Raw genomic sequence first — 16,906 nt, 5'->3', positions numbered from 1 at the left:
AAATCTTTGCTTAAATGAAGTTTTGCTTAAAATGAAAGATGTTGAGTGGTTAAAGGTTGAACAACTTCATGCCAAACTGATCATGAAAAATTTATAATAAAGACACACTCATATTTTTGCGATAGATAGTTTTAATTAAAAGACTTTTTGCACATTTGATATTCAAACAGATTAAATAATTAGGAGTCGAATCCTAGTAGTCATAAATAAATAACTTGCAAACCAATGCAAATATGCACATGAAATTTCATAAGAATATTCAGTATGAAAAGACTAACAAAGGTCAAGTTGAAGCCTAGGAGTGAAATTGACAAAATTCATATGGAATGAAAAGTACTTTAAATGGCAGTTTTTAAAATAATTAAATAACTCTCAAACCATTAATCAAATGAAAAAGTGTATAACACGAAAGTTGTAGATCTCGAAAATTGAATAAAAATGGTATTCAAAAAATTTTCGTTTGAAGCCCAGAAGAAGGAGAAAAATTGACTTTACAGCAGCACCCGGCTTTTCCCTCTGTTTACGAAAATGCCCTTGAGTCCATCTCCCTCCCCTTCTTCCCTGCACCGTGCCCACGGCGGCGCCGTACGCCGGCGCGGCCACCTATCCCGGCCACTTGGCCTCACCCTGGCCAAACCAGCCCCCAGCGCCCCCTGTTTCACAAACCCACTCCTTCCTGGCGCCACAAGAGCTCGACACGCGCCCAGCCCTCCCCTGCGCTCGCCACGGCGACTGCCATGGCCGGCCGAGCTGCCACGGCCGTGCGTGCCTCCCCCAACACCCGTCCTCCCCAGCAAGCTCGCCCCCAGGTCGACCTTCCCCTCCTCCCTTGCCTATATAAGGCAATGCAGGCCATCCCCTCCAACTCCGGCGAGCAGCAGCTCATCGGGAAGCCACTGCTCCGTGCCCCCATTGCCTAATCCGAGCACGCCATCACCTTCTCATCCACCTCCTGAAGCTCATGCACCCCTCCATCGCCACCCTCCCTCACTGGAACGCCTCCAGACCCGCCGCCGCCCGCCATGGCCATTGGCCGTAGGAGCTCACCGTGGAGCACTTACCGCTGGCCATCCTCTGCACAAGCTGGGCACTGGAATAGATTCCTCTCGGAACGCTGATGCTCCCAAGCCCAACCGCCCCTTCCCTACCTCACCGAAGTTCGCCGGAGCTGAGCTCCCATGGCCGCCGCCCCTGTACATCGCCGGCGACCCACCTCCCGGCCGCCCCCGACCCATCCAAGACCACCATAAGGTGCGCCTCGGTCTCCTCTCTCTTTTCCCCCACAAACCCTGCTGCCGGTGAGCCTCCTTGCCGGAAATCCCCGTGCCGCCGCCCCTCTGTTCTGTGAAGTCCGGCCAGGGGCGATTTCATAAGGAAAAACAATGTTTCAGGGACCTGTTCGTAAAATATACATGAAACAATTGAGATTCAATCTGCGAACTTGTAAAATACATATAAAATCGTAGGAAACTCAAAAAAATACAAACTAAAATGTTCTGGAATCCTTGAAATGAAATCTATAACTTTTGTTACATGCATATCTTCAATTTCTATCTATATTTTAATCTAAGGAAAAGACTAGTTTAAATAGCACATAAAGGTTCTAGGAGTTTGGTTTAGTGGCTAGGCTTGATTTTTGGATATGTTGATCCTAGTGTTGTCAGAAGCATCTGGTAAAAATATGAACCCAGTTTGAAATCATTTGCTTGCTCAAATAGCTCAAATTCCTAGATCTACTAGTGAACTTCATATATTAATTCTGGGAGAAGTATACATGATTTAGTTATGAAACATTTTCTGGATGAACATGCTTCTGAACTCATGCTGATCTATAAGTTTTAGAAATTTTAGATCTATCTTTCTATATAATATGTTTAATGATTGTTTGATGAACTTAATTCATGGTACATAGTTCCTGTGCTTAGAAAAATCTAGGTTTATTTCTGGAACTCTGCTTTAGTCCTAGAATCATGCCTGCAAAGTTTGAACTCCATTTACTGAGTATTTCTATAGTTATAAATCATACTTGACTAATGTAGCCGTATCTTTACTTTTTTACTATGCTCTGTACATTGTGTAAAAGTTTGAGAACCAGCACTTGCTTAATTTGCTCTGAATAAATAAAACTTGACTAATGTAGGCGTATCTTTACTTATTTACTATGCTCTGTACATTGCACAATAAAATCTGAAAATTTTACAGTAATATGAACACGTGATTTGGAATAACCAGTAAAATTTTGAGAACCAATACTTGCATGGTTAATTCTGTATAAATAAACCTTTGTTCTACCAGTGGCTGCGTAATTCATTTTTCATGTTTAATTGACTACACCAATTGAGCTGAAATTTATTCAGTAAACACTTTGTTCAGAGAAGTACCTTGTGTAAAAATTTCAACATCAGAAACTATGTATTACTTCAGTTATGAACATTACATTGTTTCTCTAATATTAATTAGGACAAGTACATTTTTTGCACAATGATAAAATGGAAAAACATCAAACCCTTGCTTTATGAGTTAAGTAAGATAATCAACTGCTCTATAAATGATTGCCCAAGAATATGTAAATAAGAAACCTTATAACCAAAAGTTGTACTTTATTGGATTACAACTTTATAGTAAAATATCTAAAGTAAATGGACTCTAAACACAACTCATGAACATGCATTTGTATATAGATGCGGGTATTCACATCGACTGAATGAATGAATTGCTGACAGAGTTCAAGAAGGATTATTGTGAAGCTCAAGCCAATCTAACTAAATTTTTTACTGAATTTACTGAAGACCCGAACCAATGTTAGGAAGAGCCCAAGGCTAACTTTACTCAGAAAGGCAAGCCCCGGTGCATAATCCCATTATTTTCGCGCTATTTATATATAAATATTCATTATATGCTATAATAATTTTATTTGTGCATTTACGTTCTTAGGAGTTGATTGAAACCATAGTTGCATGTCCCTAGGTACCTATGTTTGAATCCGGATCTTTTTCCGGACTAGTTGCCCCGCTAACTAGGAACGGTAGAAGTCGAGTGGTTTCCTGCCTCTCGCGAGAATATAGGAGTTGACTGACTTTGACTACATACTGCGATCATAAGTATTACGGGCGGGGTCATGGGATGGTACTGGTGGTTGAGACCCAGTTGGTTTAGTGAAAAAGTACTAAGGCCATAGTGTGTGGTAGCTTTGTTAAGCGTTTGAACGTATTAACCACATGCCGAGAAATATGGTAATGGGTAAGCTTAAGTACCAGATCGGACCGTGGCGGGGGACATACCACCCCACTATCTTTGAACATTGCACATTGTTCTCATGCGGCCAACTTGCAGGTGCCGAGTCTGCGTACTCTGTAGTCGAGGGCGGTGGGCCTATCCCGCAACGCGAGAAGAAAGGGGAAAAGTTATGTGGGTGGCATAGTGCCCCGTACGTGTGTGTTAGGTTTCCCTGGCCAGGTTAAGAAACTCGATTCAAATCGTCCGCCTCTCACGGTTTGAGACTGCTTAACACTTTTGCAATTGGTGTCTTTGAAAGGTCTCCCCCACACTTATTCTTGTACCTGCTTTTATTCAAAAGAAAACAAAGATGGAAACAAACAAGGACTCTACCGGTTTTGAATCACCGGGGAGTCTACATTTTTATTGAACAAGTATTAAAAAAAGCCTAAATTTATTTTATTTTTACTTATATTCTTTTTATATTGTTGTTATAATTTTTTTCATGGTAAACTAGGTATGATGGGTAACTTAGCAGGGTGGAGACGTGATATGAGGATGCACGAGTTGTGGGATTACTTACCTGACATAACTCACCAAGCATGAACGGTAATGCAATACTAAGCTTTGTGATGCAAAGCTTTGCATTTTGTTTTGCTTAGTCCCTCGTGCTTCTGTCCTCCATGGAACCAGGGAGTGTTGTATGAGTCTTTCATTGTTGCATGATGCTCCTTGGTCATTTGTTTTTATTCCCTGCATAAGGTTAGTGGGCAACAAATACTCAAGGTATGTTTAAAGAATTTTGAATGGATTTTATCATTTGCCTTGAGATTATTGTTCACATCCATGCTTGTGGAAATTCAAATTCAAATTCAAAGGTCAAAAAAACATGGATCCCTGAACATTTGCTATTATTTTATTTCATCATTTTTTTGAAAAGAGATATTTTTTCAAAGGGTACTTATTTTGCTGTTCACCACATTTTTATCTTTTAGCAAAACTCAAACAAGGTTGGGATAGAATTGTATGAACGTAAAGGGGAATTTCACAAATACTCAGGATGCACCTTGAATGATGATTTGTGCCTCCTTCATACGTTGTGCAGATTTTTCTTGACGTACGTCGGATCCCACGCCTTGATTTACCTCCTGTTTAAATTTAGCTTGAGGACTTACCCATTTATTTGAAGTCTTCCCTGCAGGGGTTAGTCCACAAAAGAATATACATCCAATGCCTATGAAAGTATGCACTCTGATGGTTCATTAATCAAATTTGACACTAAGTCTCATTTGATTAAAGATCCTAAGCACAAGGTTTAAGCCAGAGCATACCAAAAAATAGGCAAAGGTTGCATGCATTTGTGAAATCAAGCTATAATCACACTGAGATAAATATGAGTGAGTTAGTGGTGAACTCGGGGTTACATAGCTGAGTGCACTTACCGCCTGCATGTAGGATGAATGTCTTGTCATTGCTGCAGTGGTGGCTTGGTCATGTTTGGTTGGTGTGACTCCTCCATTTTTTTTTGCAAGCTGAAGTAGAGGAGGGTACAAGGACCATGCTGACTCAGGCGATAGCAAGGCTAGGTTACACACACGGCTAGTGTGCATAATCCCTAGGCCTTGGTGGCATGCTCCATTGGCATGATGATTGGAGGTGCAAAATATATCTCCATTTGTGTGTGCGAGCTAGCGAGTGCCAAATAGAGTGGGGCAGCAAAGCCCCAGACTAGAACAGGAGCATTCCTCTAGTGTGTGAGCTTGGGCTGCTAGAGCGGCGCTTAGCAAAGGTAGAAGTGGAAGTTGATTATGGTGAGGTTTTGCAAGCACGTGCGAGGGCAAGGTTGGGTGGAGCCAGGCAGAAAAATGTTTTTTCGCTGAAGTGTAAGGCCATAGCTTGAAGGAATGCACACATGTCGGCCTTTTGACTTGTGTAAATCTTGATGGCTCATGCTCACTCCCTTCCTTGCTCACTTTCTCTTTTTTTTCATTTTTTTCATACTCTCCCCTTTTTTATTTTTCCTTTTCTTATTTTTTCATCATTTTTTTATCCTTCTATTTTTTTACTCCCTTTTTTTGAAATACTAAGCCAACACAAACCTTCAATCAGACCTTACTGTGAGGTGTTCACCAATCTCCCCCACACTTGGACCTTTGTATTTTATGACACAAAATCAAGTGTGCGGTGTTGGTTCCTTCTTCAGAATGTGCTCCATCACGAAGTACTAGAGTGTTGATGAAGCTCCCATGTTCTTGGGCATCGTATGCCCCCTATTCATCTTAATCTTGACCTGCGAGGGTTAGGACCAAGAATACCCGAAGGTGCATACTATCCTAAAAACATGTACTTGCTCTTATTATCATCATTTTTTTAGAGAAGGATTTTTTCTTTTTGATAATCAGGTTATCTCCCGGAAGTGCTTTGGTTCTGGCCATAAGCTCGACCATGGGGACTTCAACCTGCAGCTATTAGTGGTGATGTAGTCCCCATCATCACCACCATTTTGTCAATTAGACAAAAGCTGCAAGGTTAGCACGACAATGCATCCACAAAATTTACAATGCTTATGATAAACATAGGAGCCTACAACCATCCTTCTAAATGTTTTGCCACAGAGGGCTTTAAGGTGGTTGTAGCCCTTGAACGCATTCATGGTGCGGAGTGTGGCTGACTTTGGAAGGGTATTATATGGGCATGGTGAGGGTGATTCAAGGATGAAGCTGCCATGCTCATCTACAAAGTCCTTTCCTTCTAGTTCCAGAGTCAGTGCCTCACTAGATTCCCTAGCCTTATGGCTTTCTGTCTCAAGAGGTTCATCGTGGAAGATCATGGTTGTATCCCAATCATGATCGAGTACAACAAAATGTGGGCTAGTGGGACAAGGCTTGAACTCGATCGAGGATGATGAGGTTTGCTCATGCATCATCTCCCCGAGTGGGTTCTGCTTGGGACAAGGCTTCGCCAATGGATTCTCTAAGCATAGTGTGGAGGAAGTCAAATTCCCATGCTTTTCATGTAGGCTCCCTAGAGGTGCATGATGGAGATGTTCTACGGGATAGCCTATTACGAGATCAAAATCGAGGATATCAAAGATGTGAAAATCAAGATTGACCTTGATTTTGTCTATAGTAATTAGCACGACACTTGCTACCCCCCCCCCGCATTCAAGAATGTGTCCCTAGGGACAACTTTCAAAGAGCCTACTGGATGGCTTTAGAGAAACACTACCCAAAAGGGTGCGTGCCAAGTGCCATGGCATGATATTGCCCTCCATGTTGGGGATAAGCTGGGCTTGTACGGAGATTCCCCTTATGGAGCATGGAATGATCGTGGAGGGCGAATCAATCCAAACTGCTTCAGAGAAGTGTCCTTTTCCATTTGACAATTCCTCCCTCATGTCCTCTTTGAGAGATGAATGGGGAGGTGAAGCAATGTTTGGTGGAATGAATGGCGACACGAACATCACCTCTTCCTGTGAGTTATGGTCAAGATGATGTTCCGCCATTGGAATTTCCGGGCAAGAGATAGGAGTGGCGAAAGAAGTTTTCCCGAAATCATGGTTGAAGCTCCCTTGCGATGATTTCTCTTGGAGATGAGTTTCTAAAGGGCAGCCTATGAGAAGTTCAAAATCGACGATAGGATAAATATGAATGTCTAATTTGACCTCAATTTTGTCTATCGTGACCGACACTACCCGTGCGATCCCCCGACATTCAAAGAATTGTCCTGAAGGACTTCAGAAGAGTTTGTCGATTGGGACTAGAGACATGCTTCCTAAGAATGTGTCCATGAGGAATTTGGACATGATGCAAGCCTCAAAAGTGGGGTCATGAAGGGCTTCTACGGCAGTTCCCCTTATCGAACATGAGATGGTCGTGGAAGGTGAGCTAAGTCGAATTGCTGTGGAGGAGCGTCTCAATCATTCCAACCATTCTTCGTTCATGGATTTGCTGGGTGCCGTAGGTCTCCTACCACAAAGGTAATTCGAGGTGTTTCCATAATCTTCAAATAAATCATCCTCAAATTCAAAGGGAAGGACTGAAGGTTGAATTTCTTCGACCTCCAGTGTTCCTGGTTCAGGGGAAGGCTCGGTGGTTGAGTCCAGGTTGGTCGAAGGTAAGGATGCTGACTCAATCAGCAGGACTTTCTCATAGCTTGAAGGTTCTACTAACGGGAGGGTTTTTGTGAAGGAGGTGTTTTTCAGAATACGATCTAGAAGGGCCTCTCCTTTAGGAGTGGTTTTGTGATTGAATGACCCTCCAGCAGTGTCATCAATCTGTTGGGCAGACTCCTTACTAAGCCCTAACCAGAAGTGTTGAAGCAACACGTGGTTGGGGATAGACAAGTTTGGGCCAGCATGAGTTAGCTTGGAAAACCTAGCCCAGGCTACACCTATGGACTCCTTCTCATCCTGGCGAAAGTTGAGGATTTCTTTACGTAGGGAAGCGATGCTAGAAATGGAAAAGAATGTGAGATCGAACCTGTTTCGCAACTCCTCCCATCCTCCGTTTCACCTTTCCCACGTTAAGGGTGTACCATTGCTTCACTTTCTCAGCAAGGGAGAAAGGAAACAACTTCCACTGAAGTGTTTCTTGTGCCATGCCTGCAATAGTCAAGCAAGAGCACATTTGCTCGAAATCTTGTAGGTGGTGGTATGGGTTTTCAAGTTCATATCCTGAGAAGGGTTGTTCCCGAACCATGGCTATGAAGCCAGGGCGGAGTTCAAAGCCAAAAGTTGTGATTGGCTTGGAAGATTTACGTGGCTCTACGAACTCACCCTTGAGGGCAGAAAGGTTCTTGATTGAATGGATGTCCATGGGATAATGATAAAAAGAAAGGATAAAAGAAAAGAAAAGGTAAAAGGATACACGGGCAAACTTGGTTCGAAGATAACTACAGCAACCGTTCCGTGGCAATGGTGCCGGAAATGCTTGTTGGTATTTCTTAACTCTCACAGAGAAGTCCACAAGCGCACGGAAATACCATTGTAGCACTTCACCCAGGAGTACTTAGGGTATCGTAATTTCCACGGGGAACAGGAGTGCAACTATCTTCTAACTAGGTTACCCTGAGGAAGATGATAGATAGAGAGGCCTTAGGGTGTGGTTCTAGTCTAAGGATGGGTTTAAGAAAGATAAACTCTTGCAATCACTCATTCACTTTGGGCACCGGTCCGACCCTGGTCTGCCAAGGACCTCTGGCTATTGCACTACTGCTAAACCCGAACGTCGGGGACTTCGCTAAATGCAAGAACTGTTGTTACACCGAACGGACAGGGCTGTCACCACCTGCCGTCTACCCCTTTCACACCATGGAGCTCAGAGCAAACAAAGGTAATCTCCGGCCTAGACACCACATCTACACTGTCGATTACTACTATAGAGTCGATCAGGGTTATCCCGTCTTTATCAGGGGCCCTCCTCTAGAGCATCCGTTACTAGAACGAACGATGATCCCGCAAACAAATGAAAACAAAAGAATAACTTAACTAAAACTCACCGAATAGACGAACTCGGATACTTTATCAAGTGGATCGTATCTGTCGAGGTACAAAGCTAAAGAGACGCTGACAAGTCTGACTCTTCTCCGCACTCTCTCCTTCACACACTCCCTAAGCTAAGGATACAAGTGTTGGAGCTTCCCTACTCTACTCCTCCTTGAATGGATGGGATGTGAATAGTGGATGGATGACTGATTTGAGGGGATGTGGGAGGCCATATTTATACTACTTGAAGGTCGGTTCCCGCCACACGCATATATGGAAGATGATCAGGTAGAGTAGGTGCTACTCCACGTCGAAATGCACCTGGATGGGAGTTCGTCTGGGTGCGGGCGACCCTAGGGGTCGGCCACCCCCAGATGGCACTACCCTAGGCCCTCCTTCATCTGGCTGTCTGATAGGTGGGTCTTGATCTTATGCCTTGGGTGCATGTGCCTTAGCTTGCCTGTTTCCTCTGGTTTGTGGGCCCTACTTGTAAGTGAAATGCAGGACTAGATCTTTTGTGCATGTCTTTGCGTGTTCACTTGTGTTTTTGCCTGAATGCAACTGTTGACGGCCATAAATTCATAATCTCAACTTCTCGGGAATAACACGAGCTTTACACTATGTTCCATTCATATTTTATTTATTGCTAACGAGTTCCACAAGTTTTGGATGAGTTTTGATTTTAGGTGAACATCTACCAAAAATGGGCAAATTTGGGCAAAACCCAGGCCGACTGGCCTCTCCCAGGCCGGTCGGCCTGGCACCCTTGAAGATAGGGTCCCGGCTTCGAACCAGTGGCAATGTGACACGATCATGATGCCTTGAGTCGAGGATTGAGTCTCGGTTTGATCGAATGGATCGAAGGGCTTGCACAAAGAACAAAGGACCCACAACTCCGTACCAACTTGGGTCCAGGGCAGCGATCCAGCACCGTGGCAAGATCACAAGAACGTAGAGGGAACGTCAGTGCAACGGAGGGCCGAGTTGGGCCAGAGGGAGGCCGGCCGGCCTGCAACTGTCAGTGTTTGGACCGCGCAACGAATACCGACCTTAGGAAGCAATCAGGGACGTCCGTGCAAAGACGGTGGCTAGATGGCCGCACCCCCAGGCCGGCCAGCCTAGGGGAGGCTGGCCGGCCCCACTTTGCAGCCTCTCGCACCCCGGCTTCGCGTGGAAGACAAGCACACCGACATTACCTGCTTACAACTGACGCTACGGGGATTAACTGCCAAGAACCGACCCTGGAAGGCTATAAATAGAGGCACCATCCATCACTTCAACACACATCATTGGAGCTCTTCTCCATTCACTTGTACTTTCTATAGTAGGTTAGTAGCTTGGGAGTTAGAGTCGAGTCGAGCTTGCTCGGGATTCCGGATGTGACACCTCTGGTGTCAGTTTAACCAAAGCCAGGCAATTAACATAACTTCACACCCAAATGAGCTAAGAAAACTTAAATAAGAACCCTATGTCTAGTTCTTCCAAACTTGTGTGTAAATGTATGTGTGCATGTGTTTGAGTGCAATGTGTTTGAAAAACAATAATTGGTACCCTTTTAAACTTGACTTGACATGTGTGGTAATAAGGCAATAAAATACACCTTTCATAATGAGCTATAAACTTGCTGTGCAAATCAAATCCAAACTGGAAAGCCCTCAAATGCAAAGATCAATAGAACCATTATTTGATTTATGAAGAGCTACTAGTTTAAACAAAATAAAAATTCGAACAAAAGGTTAAACATTCCTTTGGCTCATGATAACAAAGATTTATACAAAACACTAATGCATCCTTGTATAGGAGTATGTGTGGATAGAAAACTTGTTACTTTAATATTCTCAAAACTTTCAAGCTAAACTTGTCATAACAATGTAGTTAAAAGAAACATTCATATTTTTGTGACACATAGTTTAAATTAAAAGACTTTTTGGAAAATTCAAGATTTAAACAAATCAAATAAATAGGAGTTCTATTTCTAGTGTTAAGGAAGTTAAAATAACTTCAAACCAATGCAATGAAGCCTATGGAAATGAATAGACATATTCACCATGTCATGTTAAACAAAAACCTAGTTGAAGCCTAGGAGTAAAAGTGACAAAATTCACATGAAATGATGAGTACCTTAAATGGCAGTTTTTGAAATAATTAAATAACTCTCAAACCATTACTCTAATGAAAAAGTGCATAACACGAAAGTTGTAGATCTCGAAAAATTGACCAAAAGTGGTATTCAACACTTTTTCATTTGAGGCCAAGATGAGGGAGAAAAATGGAAATTACAGAACTGATTTTGGAACTTTGGTCTAATTACGGAATTGCCACTGGCCGGTTCTTCAACCTCCGTCTCCCTGCACCTCGCCTACAGCGGCGCCGTACGCCGGCGCAGACGCCACCTGGCCGCCCACGCATCGCTCCCCAGCTCCAAACCGCTTCCGCGCCCCTGGTATTGCCCCAACCCACCTTCCCCGGCGCCCCTGAGCTCGCCACGCCTCCTTTCCTCTCCTGCGCGCGCCACGCGCCTGGCTGCGCCCTCCCCGGCCGCGCCTACCCCAGTAAACCGCTTTCCAGCTCGCCCAGACCCGCCTCCCCTCCATCGCGCGCCTATAAAAAGGGCCATCGCCCTCCCTGCTCGCGCGCAGGAAGGCCGCCCATGCCATGGCCGCCGGCAAGCTCGGCTCACCGTAGAACCACACCCTCCGCCCCTCCTCAGCTCCAATAGAGCTCCTGAACGGGTTCCTCTCACCGCCCTACACCTCACCAGCCAAGCCCCGCCGCCTTTCCCTCGCCGGAGTGGCGCCGCCGCCGCCGTACAGAACCTCCCCGACGCCGGCCACCGCGGAGCCCTCCCCTCCGGTCATCCTCGTCGCCACCAAGACCCTCAAATTGGTAGAGCACGACCTCCTCTCACTCCTCCCCCACCTGGCCCTCGCCGCCGGCGAGCCCCTCGCCGGGAAACGCCGTGCCAAACCTCCCTGTTCTATAAACTTCCGCCAGGGACTTCCCCTGAGAAGAAACAAAAACCCAGGGGCCTAAGTGAAAAACGTACATAAACACTAGAATCAAAAGCTGCAAACTTGTAAATTCCATATAAAATCGTATAAAAATAAGAAAAATGCAAACTAAAATGTTCTGGAATCCTTAGATCAAGAACTACAACTTTTGTTACAGTCACATATTCATATCTTGCTTTTATTTTAATCTACGAAAATGATTAGATTAAATGGGCTATGTTTGTTCTAGGTGTTATGCTCAGTAACCATAGCTGGTTTTTGGCTAGGTGATGTCTTGCAATGTTTCTAGTACTTGGTAAAAATTTGAATGCCTTGTGACACAATTAACTAGGACAAAGTTCCAAGATTCCTAAATCTACTAGTATTGTTCATATATTAATTCTGATAGAAATGTTAGTGATCTATGTATGAAACTTTTTCTATGTATACATGTTATTAAATACTTACTTTTGCGCAAGTTTGAGAAATTATTGAACTAATTAACTATATATTTGAGTTAATGCTTGATAAGTAGGATTTATTTGTGATATATAGTTCCTGTTCTTAGAAAAATCTAGGTTTATTTCTGAAACCTTGTTTTAGTCATATAAACATGCCTACAAAGTTTGAGCACCATTTACTAAATATTATTACAGTTATAATCCATGCTTGAGATATCATGTTTAGTTTTGCTATTTTTGTTCTGGAAGAAATCTGTCATTTTTGGTCTTCATCTTTGGACATGTTACTATTTATAATGAGATCTAGCTATGGTAAAATGTTCATATGCAGTACTGGTTAAATGCACCTTGAGAAATTTATGCTAAATCATGTTAAGTTAAATGCATAACTAATTTATCTGGTGGTTATAAAGCTTGATAATTTTTTCCTAGCTCATGATTAGACTCTGGTAAAAATTTGAGAACCATATCCCTAGTAAAACGTTCTGTAGAATTAATCTTTGTTAATGGCTTGCTGTTTTTATTCTTTTTATCACCTCTGCTGTATAAGTGTATAAAATCTGGAAAAATTTCAGTGCTTAGTATATGCTATTAAGTTGCTCTCGTAAAATTTGTAGAACCATAATCCATATTAAACGTTCTGTAAAAAAAGATGAAGTAACTAGAGTGATCTACCTACATGAGTTAGTAGTGGTAATTGCTTTATGGTTAGATGCTGAAATTTATACATGAATGCTTAAATTCGGATCTGTGTTACATTAATTTTTCATCACTAGCTCATGAGTAGATTTGTTGTTATGAAATAGTGAAAGCATGCTATGTTTTAATGATAAAAATGAAAACCAAACCACACAGCTCTTTTATGAAGTAAAGTGAATTTAATAACTACTCTATAAACGATTGCCCAGAAAATAAAGTTAACTAAGACCACCACAACAAACACATGCTATATCGGACTACAACTTTATAGAGAAGGAAAGAAATATGTTTATATCATGTTGTAACAATATCATTTCTGCATGCATATAGAAACGGTAAATCTACTCGGCGGTGATTACGAGTTGGTGCCCGCGAATACTACCACTCCGGAGAGTGTCTCTCTTATTTGTACTGACTTGAATCAAGACCCGAACCAATGTTCGGAAGAGCCCAAGGCTACTTTTGAACAGTGCCTAAGAAGGCAAGCCCCGGTGCATAATCCCATTATTTTACGCATTATATTCATCTTACTATTTTTGTATATGTTGTAATAATTTTATTGTGCATTTACGTTTTCTAGGAGTTGATCGAAAACCTTAGGTGCATGATCCCTAGGTACCTATGGTTGTTATCCGGATCTTTTTCTCGACTAGTTGCCCCGCTAACTAGGTACGGTAAAAGTCGAGAGGTTTCCTGCCTTTCGCGAGATTATAGGAGTTGATTGACTTTAATTCCTGCTAAAATATAAGGACAACAGCGGGGTTGTGTAGTTGTGATACCCCGCTGGTGTAGTCAAAAATGGCTAAGGTCGCGAGGTGTGGCTCATTTCGTTAAGCGTTTGAAAGTACTAGCCACATGCCGAGAAATATGGTAATCGGTAAGCTGAAGTACCTGATTGTACCGGCGAGTGGAACGACCTTGCACCCTCTTGGTAGAAGTAGGTTTATTTTTGTCCGGACGTACGGGTGCAGAGACGTCGGGCTCTGTAGTCGGGGAGGGTGCCCCGGATTCATGGACTGGAAAGAAAGGGGAAATGTTGTGTGGGTGACTTGGTTCCCATACGTGTGGTCTAGGTTCCCCTGGCCAGGTTGAAATTCGATTCAGAATCGTCCGCCTCTCACGGCATGAGACTGCTTAATGTTTTCGGTCACATAGAGTAACAAGTGGAACATGATGATGATAATACTACTGGTTGATTAAATGAGTGCCAATTTGGGTCAGAGTTGCTTAGCAACAAAGATCAGTGCACCCGGGCCCAGTAGTTTTGGGTGGTTCCGCCACACCGGAGTCGTTGGAAGTCTGGTATAGCCCTTTGTATCTTTCTTTTGACTTTATTAATTTAAGTTATCTTCTCTACTTTTCTGAGTCAGCTCTACTTTCCGCTATCTTTTATTTACTCGAGTCTGAGTGTCCAGTTCGAGCGCAGAAGTTTTTCTTTAGCTTAGGCTAATAAGTTATCTTTCTAAGTGATCGGGATCTTATCTTACGGGTTTTCTCGCCCAGACTAGAGTATCTCAAGTTAGTGCTCTAGGTTGAGGAGGATTTCTCTCGAAGGCCTCGAGAGAAATCCTAACACTGATTGCAGACGTGGTGTCTGATCTTAGTGTTAGCTAGAAAGTGTGTTCCACCCCACGGAACTATTGTGGTAGTCGGTAGGCGGTGACAGCCCTATTCGTCCTTTGTAGTCCACCACGTTCGGGTGTTTTCATAGCAGTAGTGTAGATTGCTGTTGGACTCCCCTCTCATCCCTTTTTGAAGTCCTTCCTCTTCCAGTTGCTGAAGTAAGCTCTGCTTTCCCGAGAACTAGTTAGGTGTTTAGTCTGATCTAGAGAGGCTAGCTCGATAGTTCAGAAGTGTATCAGGTGTCTTATCTCGCTCGTTGTCCTCCCAACTGCTACCTCTCTAAGGAGTTGAATCTCTATGTGTCACTCGGTCATCGCCTGGCCATTTATCTCACTTATCTATCTGGCTTACCCCCGTCTAGTCAGTCGGCCAATTAAGCTAGTATGGTTATCACTCAATTTACGATACTCTTTACCATAGTGCTTCCTTGAGGAAAAATACGATACCCTAGAATACTCCAAGGTGAAGTGCTATAGCGGTGATTCTGTGCGCTTGTAGAATATCTATTCTATCGGGCATAAGAAATGCCAATAGCAACAATGGGTGACTGCTGATCACAATTCACCAAAACATGTGGTATTGGTTAGCTATAAGTCCTATATCTAAGTTTGGTGCTGAAAAGTTCCGAAATGCTGCAAGAGTTGACGGTCGATTTTAGCACTTAAGGACCGTCAACAGGAACCTTCTTCTGTGGTTGGGCTGCACAGATGACACATTACTCACCTCAGAAGTAGTTGTAGTAGAAGCAGCAGCAGGCAATGTCGCTAGTGGCTTAGCAACAGGTGCCTTGGGCTTGTTGACGTCGGAAACACTGTGAAAAAGATCTCCCAGTGTTGGGTCTAAAATACTGTTGTTGTTGGCGTCCCTGTACTTCTCGTTCAGCCTTATGAGCAAGATGATATAATTGGCTGAACCTGGTCCATTCTTTGTAATCAAGAATATCATGTATATCACATTGTAAGCCACCAAAAAAATCTAGCACAAGTATCCTGATCATCCTCATGTATGTCACAACATGCTAAATCAATAATGAGTTCCTGATAATATTCCTCTCCTCCTTTGTCACCATGTTTTAAGGTTTGCAATTTTAGAAGTAAATCACTTTGATAATAAGGAGGTACAAAACGAGATTTCATTCGTTGTTTTAAAGCATTCCAAGTTTGAGGCACGGCAGCAGCATTACCAGTATTGCAAAGATCATTCCACCAAAACAAAGCAAAGCTAGTAAATTCACTAGTAGCTAGTCTAACTCTATGCTCAACAGGAACTAAATAAGAATTAAACTTTTGTTCAATAGAAAGTTCCCAATCTAAATAAGCCTCAGGATCAGCAGTGCCAGCAAAAGGAATCATGGTAAATTTTTTTTAGCGAAAGGATCATTATTACCACGATTTTGATTATCTCCCATACCTTGACGATTGCGCCGAAGATGGTCTGCAGCACGAGCATCATCATCAAAGTCAGCATCCTCATCCTCTTTGTCGTCATTAGCATAAGGTTGGCATCGGTGTCACCGTGGAGGAGTACATTGTTCAACATGTTCAACCTGGGTGACCAGGCCGTTGATAGTGCACATCAACTCATCAAACTTCCTGTCGATGCAGGTGCGCTGGTCATCAACAAGTCTCTGAAGTTTGTTCTTGGACACACACTCATTGAAGTTCGAAGGAGACTCTCTTCCTGTCCCTGACATGGTTAGCAGATAAAAGACAACACCACGGTATTATCCCTATCAACTAAAAGCTACTGGGTGGCGTTGACAGTGGAGTGCAAAATCTCAAACGGCTTACCACCATCTTGCAAGTGTTCTTACGAAAGCCAAATAGGACAGTACAATCTGTTTTCAAGCTGGGTGTAATAGTTGCAAGATGAACATGGGCTGATCAGAAGTATATGTATATCTTGGACATGCACAATATGATAGTAAGGGATTAGCAATAAACACAACAGAGTAGCAAAGTTCAATAAGTATCCAAGGTACAAGTCACAATTGCTGCCTAAGATATGTCCCTAGGCGTAGCACAACAAGTTGGAACAAAGAACGATGGATACAACTTAAAGAACAAGCAAAACAGCACTTGCGCGATTGTTTTTAATCTTTTTGCCCAATTTCCTCCGGAGCTAGTAGGAAATAAGATTTCTTATTTTTTCAACTTTTTTTTATATTTTTATTTGAACAGGGATCACACGAGATGGAATCACCTTAAATAGAGGTGGGATGTGGTCTACAAAAAATCATGCACGTTTCTTGAAAACCTGAAAACAACTTCGGAGCCTCAAAACTCTATGTTTCTGATTTTTTTGGAATTTCTGAGATTGGCTCCAAACAGTAACACCATTTTATAGTATGTGCAAAATTTCATCACCTTTCTGCTATTAAAAATTGAGCCAAAATGGAGCACCGAGCGAAAAGTTATGACCGTTTTACCGAA

This window comes from Panicum virgatum, chromosome 3N (genome assembly GCF_016808335.1).
Source record: "Panicum virgatum strain AP13 chromosome 3N, P.virgatum_v5, whole genome shotgun sequence".
Taxonomy (NCBI): Eukaryota; Viridiplantae; Streptophyta; class Magnoliopsida; order Poales; family Poaceae; genus Panicum; species Panicum virgatum.
This window is presented reverse-complemented; position numbering follows the sequence as displayed.